The following is a 16,137-nucleotide window of genomic DNA, read 5'->3' on the forward strand; positions in this document are numbered from 1 at the left end:
AGCTCTTATTAAAGTTTATTGTACCACAGAATGTCAGTGGGGAGATGGATACACAGTAATTGAGGGGATCCTGGGTACGCATCTGTATTGCTCATCACATCTTTAAGTGGTTGTAGCGCTATAAGACTAACACCGGGTGTAATACAAGGGAAAAAGTCTGCATCCTTAAAGAAACCCTGATGTGCTTTATAGTCCCTGTTCAAGGTGCGAGTGGGGTACGCTTTGGAATCATTTTTTAGTTAGTCAGAGGTACTTAAGCCACACCTCACCTAAAAACTTCTAATAGGGTTAAATAGAACATACTACACATTGGTTTTTTCTTTTGCCATTTCATTCCATGTGATCCTGTTTGGAGCTGTTGTGGTCAGATCTGTGATTTGAAATACACTACACCAGGACCGCTACTTCTCCTTTAAGAAGATAAAGATACCTTGATAAGTTTCATATCCGCCTTTCCAGTGTGAGTGTTGGGGTACGCATCAACTTCTCATACTTAAATCATCCATAGTCCCACTTGGTTGAACCCCTTGAGATCTGCACTGGGTGTTTGGAAAACGGTAGAAGCCACCACTCTTATAAAGAAACCTTGATGTGCTTGTATATCCCCGCTTAAAGTGTGAGTGGGGTACGCTTCGGATTCTATATAGTTTCCTAGAAGATTAAATAATCCTCTATAAAAGGCACTTATATTTACCGTGGTCTTTACAAAAGCTTACTACACATTGGTTTTTTTATATCTGTTTTTTTCCATACTACCTTTGTTGGAGTCCCTATACCTAAATGGTCTGAATCTAAGAAGAACACCAGATAAAAAGAACATTCCATCCAACCTAAAAAGGAACGTTCGGGTGATGTTATATTAATGTTTCCAGCGCTTGTGATGTATTGCAGTTTTCTAAATTCTGTTTTCTGTATGTATAGCTAAATGTGGTGACATTTATCTGAATTCTGTGGCATCTGAGCTGCTTGGCGCCAGTGAGGACTACTCCCTAAAACATACTGATCCTGGGATGGGAACTGTCAATGCAACTCAGTACTTTATTAGCAAAGGAAAAGCAAAGTTCCTTGGCCACGGCACGTATGTTACAATAAAGCGGCTTTTGTATAGAACAATCTCATCCTCTACAGTGCTAGATCAACACTTGCATAATTAGCTTAGTCATTCCAGCAATAACTTTCTGTCTGCATTGCACAAACTCAGTCCTTTAGCACAGATATGTCTCTTATCCTTGCGTTTAAACTCTGCTCTGGAGCACAAATATTTCTCTTGAACTTGTAATAAACTCTGTCCTAATTTAGCCCTCCTTCTATGGGTCTTAGATGGTACAATATAGTGCTGCTGGCTGCACCCTTTTTAATCACTGGCTAGTTGGTAACACAGGTAATGGAGGCTGAAAGGTACACTGGTCTGTGGCTGGCTGTCAGTTTCAAAGAGTACTTACTCATACCCAGGGAACAGAACTTCAAGTTGTCTATTCCTGCTGTAATGACTCCTTACTCTCTCAAGATGGCCATGGTGTCCGCACCTATCACCAGGCCTGTCGGTGTTCGGTCCTGCAGCATTTCAAACCCGCTTTCAGGCAACACTGCACGGCAACAGTCCGCTGCTCTTCTTAACATCGCTGCTCTCACCGTCCAGTGTCGTACTGCTCTCTCCAGTTTACTGCTCCCGCTCTGCGTTCCTCCATCTGCCAGCACACACCACGCTCTCCACTCTCCTCATCTCCCAGCAGCCTCTCACACATCCGCTTCCTCTCCTGAGGCCACATGATCGTACCCAGGGCTGCAGTTAACTCCTCCTGCCCCAGCACTTCTCCTGCTGCGGCGGAGCTCTAAAAAAGGTTTCTTGAAGGGCCACACATACCACTTGCATATTTTTTGGAGATCATTATCACGGCAAATTATTTGTGAACATCAACAATAACGACTAACAGCTGGGTAAGTAGAGGCAGAGCCAATGTACTTGCAACACTTTGACATTATATTCAGTGTCAGACTGGGGCATAATGGGCCTACTGGGGGGTTTCAGTAGTAGGGGCTCATGCTTTGAGGCTTGGCTAACCATTAGTGAGTGTATGGTCTGGGCCCCTGGATAAATATATATAGCAAATTCTGCTAGTGCATGCATGATAATGTAGCAGATTAATAGCAATGCACGGTAGATAATACACCATAGTACAGTGCAGTCTAGTGGAACATATGTATAATATAGAATTTCATTGCACAGTCTGGAACCTGATTCCTTGAGGAGGGGGTGGGCCCCCAGGCAGTGGGGCGTGCAGACAGTGGGACCCACTGGGGGTTCCCACTGTACACCTGTGGGCCAGTCCGAACCTGATTATATTGATGTGCTGCCTCACTGTCTAGCCTGTAAGCAGAGCCAACATGGTTATAAAGGTTGTGATGATATGTGTTGCCATCATATCATCATAATCGAACTCAATAGAAGACTAAATAGTAGCATGTACACAGAAATAAATAGCCAAATCACACATTTAATCTACAGTATTTAGTGACTGAAACAGTTCTGTCTTCACAAACTTTTATTCAAGGAATCTGAAACATGGTAATATAAAAGGAAAAAGTAAAGAAAGAAGGCAGAAATTCCTATTAAGCTGCTGTGACTTACGTAACTCTGTCTGGAATTCCCCTACATACATATATTGATACTGCCAGGCTCAGAATACTACAAGTGAGGGAGAGTTTTATGCAGAGTAACAGGAGGCGCCACCTTCTTCATCATTTATAGAAAATCGATATGCTTAATTAAGAAAAACACAAAACACAAACTAAATTCATGGAATTACTGTATCTGCTGAGAACTTATGTGTAAAAAAAGAACACAACTTGAAAGATAGTATTATACCAGCTCAATAATTCACCTTTCTTTCTACATATGTGACCCAACATAAGAATACCTGACCAGAAAGTGTAAATACCTTTAAGGGAAATAATTATAGTGTTTGACTGAAGATTTTAAATAGGAATAGTTTATCTGAATGTGGTAGAATAGATACTGTCTAGAGGTAAGAAAATAAATTAAAACTTATTTTGTTGTTTATGTAACATACCGTATACTGTAAATAAGTATTTGATTTGTTGCAAAGCGAACTTTACTTTGGATGACACAGTGTTTGTATTGAAATCATTAGCTGTGGAATGAAATTTCGGGTTGGGTATGACATGCCGGTTATCGGATGCCGGTCGTAAGTAGACCGACAGCGGCATCCCAACAGTCAATATGACGACAAGGCCCCATACCCTACTTTTACCCTCCTTTTTAGGTGCCTAAACCTAACACCTCCCTAACCCTAACTCATTGCAAAGCTGCATGTACTCAACCACTTGGTGAAGCATCTGGACCAGTCTGAAGCAGGTATGTCTTCTACATGCAGGTCTTCACTGCAGCTTCCAGTGACTCGAAATGGATCTCACACAAAAAAACAGTGCTGAGAGATTCACTCCTACCCAGTAAATTATGTGAACAAATACACTGCACCTTTTCATTAACTAGCAGAGTATTACACATCTGTATATAGTCTGTGGTGGTGGTATTATGGATCTGGAAGAGTCCCTGATGTAATGTAGAGTCTCCAACAAAGAGACACTTATGGGCACATTCTCTGCTATGGGGGATGGATGAGAGTAGACCCGCAGAGTAAGTCACACATGCGGAGTAGCACTCTTCAGTCAGGGTCTGGATTTAAAGGGGAAATACTTTTAATAGCAAAACATGGTAGGGTTGATGCTGAGAGATGGACAAAGTGTTGATACTTAAACACACCTGGAAGGGGCAACTAATTGTACCTCCACCAGATCAAAAATAACTAACTGTGCCTACACCAGGCAAAAAATAACTAATTGTACCGGCACCAGACAAACAATTACTAACTTTACTTACACTATACTGTACCCCTGTCAGAGCCATCTTTTCATATGGGTTCAAGGGGCAGTTACTCATGGGCCCCAGGAGTATTAGGGCCCTATGCTGATAGCTAAGGGTTCCCTTTTTCCAAAGATACCAGGTCTTTAAACACTGCCCTGGGGAAACAAAGATATCCGACCTCAAACAGTTGTCCACACTCAAGCCTGTTAATTGCTCTTCCCAGATAGCTATCTTGTGTCTGAAATTTAGTTTTTCTGAGGGTATACTCCAAAAGCTGGGACTCTCCCCTTCCAGTGGACACTGGCAGCTTGTCTCTACCATGCCCAGAACCAGTGATATCAGCCTTCCAGTATCTGGTCACTGCTCAAGCTCCACACGCCTGGTATGCAGTTTTATAATTTCATTGGTGGATTACTCTGGCTCCTAAACTCTGATTCCCAAGTGCCTAGTCCCTCCTGAAATGTGGGACTCTCTAGTTTTGTATACTATTGAAAGCTAATAAATCTATTATCAGGAACTGGAGATATCTGTAGTCAAGCACACTGCCCTCCCACCAGAAAATGATAAATATTAAGCCCACCCCACTATCCACCCCTACGCTGTATATTAAACAACCCATATGAACCCAGGAAGTAATTTACTGGGTCCCCTTCATTCGGCCTAATGTCCCCTTATACAGTTTACTGTTCTCCCTCCCGCCCCATCTCCCACCATCTGTGCAGTAAAGGAGTAATTAGCAGAAATTACTGTTCCAGGTCCTACATGCTGAGCAGAAGAAAGCACTGATAGCACCCCCCACCCCTACCTCTGGAGTATGGGTACAGGCCCTTGTGCATTGCTTTGCCCAGGGGGGCCTACAGTGCTGTTAAGACGGCCCTGACTCCTGTGTGTATTGAAGGCCATTGGTTAATTCTGCTGTATCAAAACATGTATGTTTAGTTAATAACAAGCAACATCCACAGTAAAGACAAAAGATAGGTGTGTAAAATAAAATCATTTTTTTCTTATATTCTAAATTTCTCCATTTAAGTTTGACCTTGTTGCTTATAAACTTTCACCATTTTATACATCTATTGGTAGATTCGCAAATCCTTTTTTACTCCAAAACTACTGTACTTCCATAAGTTATGGTAAATGCTGCCAGGTAGCTTAAAGTTGACTTTGAAATATTCTGGTTATACGCTTGTGTAAGAGGATCGTACCAGTGACTGATTATTTACAGATTTATGTTCCTCATTCATTGGAGTGATTCTATGACACATTTGCTCTGTATGTTGTTTGTGAAGTAAATGATTCCTATCTGTTACAATGTATTTTCCAATACATTTCAGGGACTGTTGACAATAGACGAGACGTCTTTTACGGCTTACTAGACAGAAGATACTCCAGCCGTAGTGAGCTCATTTTTGAGGTTTGGCAAAAACAAGAAATCATTACAGAATGTTGAAGGAAATGTATTCTCTGTACTTGTTTTATAAATGGGTACATACACAGTAATACAATTCATTTCAAACTATTTTTCTTGAGTAAAACTCCCAAGTTTTTTTTCATGAGTGTGTCAATGTCACATCAGTTATTAAAAAAACAAATCTATATAATAGTGTATGAATCATTTAAATATAAATTACTATACTTGAAAAATAATGCATTTTTAAGGGCATTAATATTAGGAAGTGGAAAGCAAATATACATATCTAAGTACACTCAGCTGTTACTGCATTTGCCTTGTGTAGGCTTAGATTATACCAAGAGGCTGCTGATCTATCTGCACTTTTACATGTGCAGCTCTGATGTGAGTAATGTAATAAATACACCCCAACAGCCCTCCCCAGCCCCTCCACCCTCTGAAAACAAATCTATCTTCACATACAGTACAGTACATTAACCTGTAATACAACCTTTAGATCGCAGACAGTTTACCCATAGCAATATGAGTTACCATCACCTTATAGGAAAAATTTGTGCCATGGTTTGAGCAATATATATACCACTGAGCTGCTTAGTTTGTATTACATTGAGTTCATTTATTAATATTGAAAATAAGTACAGCTACTATTGCAGAGTTACATGTGGTTAGTAGTTAATAGAGGTAGTCAACCTTGTTCTAATATCCAAATATTGTATAATAAATTCTCAAATATTATAATTTATAATCAAACAGCAACTGCTTAGCAGTTCTAAAATAAATATACTTAAGGGCAGGTTCAATTGGTTTAAGGTTCAAGTGTTGTGGATGTTTGGGACGTGGGGTTCATGAGTTTAATCTGAACAGTGTATGCAGTGCCCATAGCTCTGTGATATGAGCTCGGTCTATCTGTCTGATGGTCTATCTATCTATCTATCTATCTATCTATCTACATATCCAAGAAAGGTGACAATCAGAGACTGAAGTGTATGTAACTCAACGTTTCACAGACATACTCCCCTTCATCAGGAGTATGTCCCCGAAAAATTTATGAGTTAAATGCGTGTTGTTTTTCCCTGATAATTCAGTCTCTGATTGCCATCTTTCTTGGATATGTGCATAGTAGGGGTGCAGTGCCTTCAAGAGGACATAGGAACAAGGAAACCCTTGTTGGGAACCATGTAGAGTAAGTTGCAGGGACATTTCATGTTGTAAATGACAAAAGTGCTGCTGCAGTCCAGACAAAATTTTACAGAATATTTCTTGTTATCCTGACAGTTGATGAAAGAGTACCCTGTAAGGAAGAATTGGCAGTTGGTACATCCAGTGCAACTGAACACACCTTTGTTGAGGCTTAACCAGTTCACAGTGCCACTCGCCTGTTTAGATAAATCAGTGACCACCATCATATCCTTGATCCTTGGTTGTTTCAAGGTGTTGGCAAGAACCGGATAACTGGAGATCAGGTGACAGTGTTCAAGTTTTTTTCCTTCAGGTATCACAGTATGTGAATATACTGTGTCTGTTATTAGTAACTGTGTCTCATGCCTCTGTTAAGACACCAGGGCATCCCCTATTGTATACTGTCTCATTGTTTTGGTTCACAGTGGTTTTAATTTCGGGTATCACAGTACAGTATGTAAATATGGCTGCTCCGTACGCCTGCTGTTAGTAACGGTGCCTCATGCCTCTGTTAAGGCACCAGGGCATCACCTGTTATGTACTGGTTTTGTTGTGACTCACAGTGCTTTTTATTTCTGGTATCACAGTATGTAAATATGGTACCTCCATGTTTCTGCTATAAGTAACTGTGCCTCATGCATCTATTGAGGTGATCTCTCCATGTACTGCATTTTTTCACCCCTGTACATATTCATCACTGTTGTGCTCCCTGACACCGCTGTGTGTCATGTTGGGATCACTTTCCCTCAGCCAGTTTCCTTGTTGTGTTTCCTCCCTGATCCTCCCCCTCCATTTGTCTGCCCTATTTGGTGTTCATATTTACCCCACCATCTGCTCCCCTTGTGTGGATGTCTGTTTGTTACTTTACTTTCCTACATTTCCCATGCTTTGTGCATATGCAGCGTTATCAGAGAGGTCCCTGGCTCTACTTCTGTGCCTGTGGAATGACCTGACTCTGTATATTGCTGGTGTGCATGTCCGGTAGTGGCTTCCCCAGTCCCCCTGGTTCCTGTGATGTGCAGCAGAGGACAGACATGTCATAAGTCAGGAGTCCCTGTCAGGGCTTTGCTTTCACTGAGCACCCTTTCCCTGATCTCCGCTGTATTGTTGTTTCATTTACACTGTTATGTGACTGGTTAATTGGGGTGCTCCCAGCCTTTATTATCTGGCTTTCTCAGTATGTCTGTATTCTCTGACAAAGTGCAAAAGCGGTTTAATCCATTTCAATATATATAAATCCTGATCCAAAGAGATTTTTGGATAAGGAGGCACTCACCAAAAGATATCAAAATCCATTTACTTTATATCATGCGTAATCAAAGCCACAATAACTCAGTCAACATTTCGATTCTGGGAAATCTTTTTCAAGACAGGTTAAAAAGATACAGCAATATGGATGAATCACTTATTGCAGGCTAAGGACTAAAGCCAGTACACACTGGAGTGGTATTGGCCCAATATGTAATTTCCATCCAAATACTGTATGCTATATGTCAGAGGCGTAGCCAGATCTTTGTGGGCCAGAAGGGGCCCCTGTACCAATGCTTATAGAGAGACACTTTGCAGCAGTAATTTTATGCCCCATAATATTGCCCTACTGTAGTTAATTTCCTAAACCATATTAGTGCAATAGTTAATGTTATGCACCATAGTAGTGCCCTAGTTTATTTTATGAACCATAGTAAGGTCCTAGTTCATTGTAGTGCTGCCAGTACACATACATTCCCAAATTCACATTATAACATAGTGTCCCCAGTTCATATTATGTCACATTACAGTGCTCCCATTACAAGGAACAGGTCCAGGGGCATAACTAGATTTATTGTAGGCCCCAAGGCAAAAGTTTGAAATAGCTCCTATATACTACTCAATGGTGATAAATGTATATAACACATGTAACTGTGACAGGGAAGGTGGCCCCTCTCAACTCTGGGCCCCATAGCAGCTGCACTCCCTGCACCTATGGTAGCTACACCCTTGCTATACGGCCAACCAGGCAATAATGCTAGTGACCTACTTCTATGTAAATGAAGGACGGAATGATAGATTGCTCCATCCTTCTAACATTGTTCTGGTTTGTACCCATGATATGTCAGCATGCCAGGTCCAACATACAGTATCGGCTGGGTACACATCACCTAGTGTGTACCCATCTTTAATGTCTAGACCCACCCAGCCATATGTATGCCACAGACAGAAACAAACCACAATAATGGAAATTACGTCAGATGCTCATTGATATACTAGTTGTTCTAAAAAAATGGAAGTATGGGTGATATTAACAGACACAATGCTAAACCATATGCCAATCAGCTACAATGTATAAACAAATGACAAAATCAGTGAAACAATGCAAAAAATGCAGCCGCATCTGGAAGTTGCGGATGCAGTGATATTCAGAAAATGCAAGGAACACCCCATGCTAGAGCTCAAAGCCATAGAATAATCCTTCAGACTGGAAGAGTCTAAAAGTGGAAGCAGAAGCGATATGCGTTCTACTAGAATGCATATCAGAAAAGATGCCACACTGGAAGTCTCTTTCATTCCAAGCATTGGAATACAAGCAGACACAACAGGACAGATTACCAACCATTCAAAAACAAATATAATTTACAAAAAGAGTATTGGACACCAAAGAGGAATAGCGTGATCTGATAATTTCGGGCACATACATAAGAGTACCTAGAGACCCAGAGGCTCTAATTAGAGGCGGAACTACCGCCAGTGCAACCAGTGCGTTGCACTGGGGCCCGCCTCAGGGGCCCAAAGCATGTAATGAGTCAAACTGACTCATTACATGCCGCTGTGCGCTGCGGGCAACCACTGCCCACAGCGTACAGCCGCCCGGAGAGAGGAGAGGAGCAGCGGTACGGGGGAAGGAGGAGGAGGGAGGTGGAGGAGGGAGCCGCAGCAGCGCTTTGTTACTGGTGGAGGCGCTGCTGCTGCTGCTCCTCTGCTTCACTATAGGCTGTCTTCCGAGAACAGCCTATAGTGAAGCAGAGAGGCAGCAGCAGCAGCGCCTCCACCAATAACACAGCGCTGCTGTGGCTCCCTCCTCCACCTCCCTCCTCCTCCTTCTCTACTGCCCGGGAATCGTCAAGCTGCACCGAGGAGCCTGAGCCAGCGGAGAGGGTAAGTATAATTCTTCTTTCTGTCTTTCTTTCTTTCTGTCTTTGTTGGGACTGCCTGCCGCAATGTGTAAAAATGGGGGACTGCCTGCCGCAATGTGTAAAAAGGGGGAATATGCCTGCCACAATGTGTAAAAAGGGGGAATCTGCCTGCCGCTATGTGTAAAAATGGGGGACTGACTGCCGCTATTTGTAAAAAGGGGGAATCTGCCTGCCGCAATGTGTAAAAAGGGGGAATCTGTTTGCCGCTATGTGTAAAAATGGGGGACTGCCTGCCGCAATGTGTAAAAAGGGGGAATCTGCTTGCCGCTATGTGTAAAAATGGGGGACTGCCTGCCGCTATGTGTAAAAAGGGGGAATCTGCCTGCTGCAATGTGTAAAAAGGGGGAATCCGCTTGCCGCTATGTGTAAAAATGGGGGACTGCCAGCCGCAATGTGTAAAAAGGGGGAATCTGCCTGCCGCAATGTGTAAAAATGGGGGACTGCCTGCCGCTATGTGTAAAAATGGGGAATCTGCCTGCCGCTATGTGTAAAAAGGGGGAATCTACCGGCCGTAATGTGTAAAAAGGGGGACGCTGTCTGCCGTAATGTGTAACAAGGGCACGCTGTCTGCCGTAATGTGTAAAAAGGGGGACGCTGTCTGCCGTTATGTGTAAAAAGTGTACGCTGTCTGCCGCTATGTTTAGCAAGGACAAGCTGTCTGCCATTATGTGTAAAAAGTGTACGCTGTCTGCCGCTATGTGTAACAAGGGCACGCTGACTGCCGTTATGTGTAAAAAGGGGACGCTGTCTGCCGTTATGTGTAAAAAGTGCACGCTGTCTGCCGTAATGTGTAAAAAGGGGGACGCTGTCTGCCGTAATGTGTAAAAAGGGGACGCTGTCTGCCGTAATGTGTAAAAAGAGGAATCTGTCCGCTGTAAGGTGTAAAAGGGTCTCTACCTGGTGTAGTGGTGCTACTGTGCGGCGTAATTTGAATAATGGAGACTACTGTGCACCGTTTTATGAATTGGTATTATTTTGTGGCCACACCCCTTCCCCACGAAGCCACGCCACTATGTATTTTTGCGCGCGCCTACGGCGCACACTGCCCCTGTTTTGCATGCAGGGGTGGGGCTCCGATGCCGTTTCTCGCACACAGTGCTAAAATGTCTAGTTACGGCACTGTTGCTAGGTATCCATTTCTCTGGCCCTGAGCAGGTCCCCCTCACCAGATCCTTTCTAGTGGTGAGGGGGTGGACTTGGATGGGATGTGGGGTGGGGGGGCAAAGTATTTTGTCGCACCTGGGCCCACCGCTCGCTAGTTCCGCCACTGGCTCTAATTAAATGTTAACACTAGAATGAAGACACAAGGGCTGATGATATTACAGGTACTGTATAATCACGCTGACAAACACCTAAAAATGTTTTTATATATACAGTATATATAATAAAATGTGAAAACATATAAAGAAGTGATCTAAATGCAGACAAATATAAACAAAAAAAGGAAAAAAATATATTTCAAAAGGATACATATATAAGGTGAAAAATACCTCACGCCATGTGGAGGTACCATGTCCAGCTCGTAAAACCATTGGCTCTCACAACTTCTTAAGAGCACCACTTAATTTGGGTGGAGGGACCCAATCAGTTTGCATTTTAAACTTGCCAATTAGTGTCCTTTCTCTAAATGTTGGGCAACTGGTTTGTCCATGGTACCAGTTTGTACAGCAAGACTGTCAGCTTCATGCTCGGTGGGAGACCGAAATACTAAAGTCCACAAAGACCTCTATTAATATTTATACTTTGACTAAATAGCATGTGACACACCCACCACAGTGGTGACACACCCACCACAGCTCAGTTTTCTCCTTATAAGCTTCATCACATTCATTGGGGTATAACGTAGGTCTCATCAAAAGTGGTTTAAGGTTTGGTCCCCTTTTGAATGCTAACATAAATGGTTTTGAATGTGAAAATGGAAGAGATTTGTTGGTAGAAACAATTGGCCAATGTTTTTTGAGTGCCTTCTGGGTAACATGTGCATCACAAGACTTTCTTTATTATTTCTCCAGGAAGTTCTGGAAGCAAAGATATTCCTTAATTTATTGAGACACCTTTTGCAAACTTTTCTTGAATAACCCCTGCTTTTAGATCTATCAGTCATCTCTGTCAAATGTGGTTTCATAGTCACTTCATCTGAATAAATCTGTATCACTCTTAAGCATTATGCGACTGGTAAGTTATCTTTTAAAGTAGAGGATGATAGCTGGTAGCTAGGAGGGTCACGTAGGTTTGTAAAACAGTGTGGTTGTAAAATTCTCATTAATTTTAGAACTGGTAATATCAAGAAAACTGATAGCTTATTCATCTATATAGTGGGTTAAGTTAATTGGACAGTCCAGGCTGTTGAGTTATATCACCATTTCGTGGAAAGCATCAGTACACTCTCACCAAATTAGGAAGATTTCATCAATAAATCTACAACAAAATCTAATGTTGGAACCATAAACAGGAATGATGTTTTTTGTCTCATATTCCATCATGTACAAATTTGCATAGAATTGTACTAAATTTTACCCCATCACAGTCCTAGGTCAGTTTAGGTGTTCTTATAGAGAAAATGATTGTTCTGAAGGGCCAATACAGCCAACTCCAAATCAAATTCTGCCACAGGCCCACTATGTGGTTTGACGAGGAATATTTTTCCCAGTACTTCCAGTCATTCATTATGGAGTATTACAGTATACAATGATTCTAATGTCGCCATTTTGACATCTTCATCTATAGAACCTATTGAGGCAAGGTGTCTCAGAAACCATTAGTGTCTTAGAAAAAGCTTGCACTTGTTCACACTAGAGACTGCAAGATGCTATCAACAAAAACTGCCAGTTGTAACAATGAGCCCTCAGCTGATATTATTGGCCTTCAATAAGGTTTTGAAGATTTTCGTAAATGTGTAAATGATCAGATATCTAGGGTTATAAACCCTAAGATATTGATGAACTTCCTCATTGATCCATTAATGAGTTAGACCATTGTCTAGATTGGCATCCACCCTGTTTTTTCTGTAATACTGTAGGTCTTTATATCACTCAGCTGTCTCATCACCTCTTCATCATAGTCACTCCCAGTTTTGTACAACAATGGTCTTACCCATATCTGCGTGCCTGATCACAATGTTGAAATTCTCACATACATTTTTGAGATCTTTCTACTTCTTTCATGACAAGTTGTCAAATACTCAGACGGGTTGGAGAATATCATTGGAAATAAGCCTTTATAATAGGAAAACAAATCAAATGCTGATGTACTTTTAAACTTAGTCTGTTTAGTGACAGTTGGCATCTCACCTTTAATCGCATCTTGTGTCCAAGTTTATATAAATCAACAGACCAATAAAAATGATTGTGTTTGTACACCAGAACAAAGGAAAAACCTTTAGCTAATGGTCTTTTTTCAGTTTAACTCAAGAAATAATGAGACATGTTCTTCTTCTTGAATCCACCCCTCCGTGGGTGAGGCCTGTGTTGTTGTTTTTTAGGTCTCTTGGATCTGGTGGTAGCTGATTCTGAGCCAGACCTGTGTACAAAACATCAATGGATCTCGGTTTGGCTTTCTGTGTTTTCTTGCTGTAATTTTATATGAATTTGAAGCTGAGCATATGGTTTAGCATTATTTATGTTAATATTACCCATATTTCCACGTTTTTGAGTGCATCTAATATACTAATTAGTCTCTGACATCATTTCTGGTGTTCTGGTCTATTCCAGTTTGTTGCCTAAATATGAGGAGGCTTGGTAGATCTACACTTAGTCCTCAGCCTGCAGCATGTAATTTATATATATTGCTGCATCCAGTGCTTTTTTTGGAGGGAGAAAAATAGGTTCAGGAACTCCCGGGGGTGGGCAATGGTATGCTGAAATGTGGGCAATGTGGGCGGAGCTACAGTGGATGAGACATCTTTGTAAGCATAAAGACTTTGCCTAGAAAAAAAATAAAGAATTTGTGCATGCAAAAGAAGGGGGTGTGGCCTTGCAGGAAAATACTACCTTATACCCCAGTTTTGCAACCTGCACCACCAGACATTGGCCACCACAGGGGAAAAAAATCCTGATTTACACTTTATGCCCTTACATTATTTGCCAATTTCCTCCTTATAGTAATACTCATTTCACAATATGACACACACCATAATGCCCATTACACACTATTACCCCATTCACATCTCCAATGCCGGAACCCACCTGGAAATTGGAAATGGGTCCTTCCCGGGTGGGATCTGGCATTGGACCCTAACAGTGGGCATATTGCCGGGTCGATTGCCATAACAGTGGGGGCGGAGCTGGTAGAGGGGGCGGTGCTAGGAGATGATCTCATCTCCATGCCACCTCTCCCTATGTAGTGAATGGTCCCCAGGTGGCATCGACCCGACAACCCATTCACGCTGCCACTGACCCGGTATTCAACCCTTCTTATAACTCGGGTTGACCTGACGACCTGAGAATTCTCCATGGCCCCTTTCATATCGCACAGTGACCCGTGTTGACCTGGCAATACAGATGTGTCCACATACACCTTAATGAAAATTCTGCCATGGCTTGCCATTCATGGCACGAGATTATCTCTGCTATGTCCAGCCATGTCTAAAAAGACTGAAATACAGCGCAGTACTGATTTTCAGATAGCATATGGCATTTTCAGAACACTACAGTATACTGCTTGTCTCCCCATGTCTTTGTCTTTACACTATGTAGTTTAGTATACGTTGTATCTCGCTGATTTCATCATTTGCCTTCTTCATATTAGCAATGATTTTGCTCACACTCTTGCTAATTTTTTTTGTCATCTTGCAGTGTGTAAAAACTAGAGATGAGCGGGTTCGGTTCGTCGAGATCCGAACCCCCCCGAACTTCACGTGTTTTAAATGGGTCCGAGTCAGCCTCGGATCTTCCCGCCTTGCTCGGTTAACCCGAACGAGGCCGAACGTCATCATCCTGCTGTCGGATTCTGGCGAGATTCATATTCCATATGTCACCGCGTCACCGCCATTTTCACTCGTGCATTGTAGATTGAGCGGAAAGGACGTGGCTACGTTCTCTGCCTGAAAAGCTCAATATCTGTGCTCAGTGTGCTGCATTGTGGTGACCACCAGTATATTATAGTAGTACAGTACAATAGGCCATTGCTGTATCTTGCAGCTCTGTGTCAGACTCAGTTCTAGTATCCTGATCAGTGCTCAATATCTGCTGCATTGTTGTGTGCCCAGTATATACTATATAGTAGTACAGTGCAGCATTTTGGTGACCACCAGTATACAGTATATAGTAGTACAGTACAGTAGGCCATTGCTATATCTTGCAGCTCTGTGTCACTTCTAGTATCCATATCTGTGCTGCATTGTTGTGAGCAGTATATAGTAGCACAGTGCAGCATTTTGGTGACCACCAGTTTATATAGAGGTACATTACAGTAGGCCATTGCTGTATCTTGCAGCTCTGTGTCACTTCTAGTATCCATATCTGTGCTGCATTGTTGTGAGCAGTATATAGTAGCACAGTGCAGCATTTTGGTGACCACCAGTATATATAGTAGTACAGTAGAGTAGGCCATTGCTGTATCTTGCAGCTCTGTGTCACTTCTAATATCCATATCTGTGCTGCATTGTTGTGAGCAGTATATAGTAGTACAGTGCAGCATTTTGGTGACCACCAGTATATATAGTAGTACAGTACAGTAGGCCATTGCTGTATCTTGCAGTTCTGTGTCACTTCTAGTATCCATACCTGTGCTGCATTGTTGTGAGCAGTATATAGTAGTACAGTGCAGCATTTTGGTGACCAACAGTATATAGTAGTACAGTACAGTAGGCCATTGCTATTGATATAATAATATTACTGGCATATAATTCCACACATTAAAAAATGGAGAGAAAAAATGTGGAGGGTAAAATAGGGAAAGATTAAGATCCACTTCCACCTAGTGCTGAAGCTGCTGCCACTAGTCATGGCAGAGATGATTTAATGCCATCAACGTCGTCTGCCAAGGCCGATGCCCAATGTCATAGTAGAGAGCATGTAAAATCCAAAAAACAAAAGTTCAGTAAAATGACACAAAAATCTAAATTAAAAGCGTCTGAGGAGAAGCGTAAACTTGTCAATATGCCATTTATGACACGGAGTGGCAAGGAATGGCTGAGGCCCTGGTCTATGTTCATGGCTTGTGGTTCAGCTTCACATGAGGATGGAAGCACTCATCCTTCGACTAGAAAAATGAAAAGAGTTAAGCTGGCAAAAGCACAGCAAAGAACTGTGCGTTCTTCTAAATCACAAATCCCCATGGAGAGTCCAATTGTGTCGGTTGCGATGCCTGACCTTCCCAACACTGGACGGGAAGAGATGGCTCCTTCCACCATTTGCATGCCCCCTGCAAGTGCTGGAAGGAGCACCCACAGTCCAGTTCCTGATAGTCAAATTGAAGATGTCACTGTTGAAGTTCACCAGGATGAGGATATGGGTGTTGCTGGCACTGAGGAGGAAATTGACAAGGAGAATTCT

Source organism: Pseudophryne corroboree, chromosome 5 (assembly GCF_028390025.1).
Source record: "Pseudophryne corroboree isolate aPseCor3 chromosome 5, aPseCor3.hap2, whole genome shotgun sequence".
Classification (NCBI taxonomy): domain Eukaryota; kingdom Metazoa; phylum Chordata; class Amphibia; order Anura; family Myobatrachidae; genus Pseudophryne; species Pseudophryne corroboree.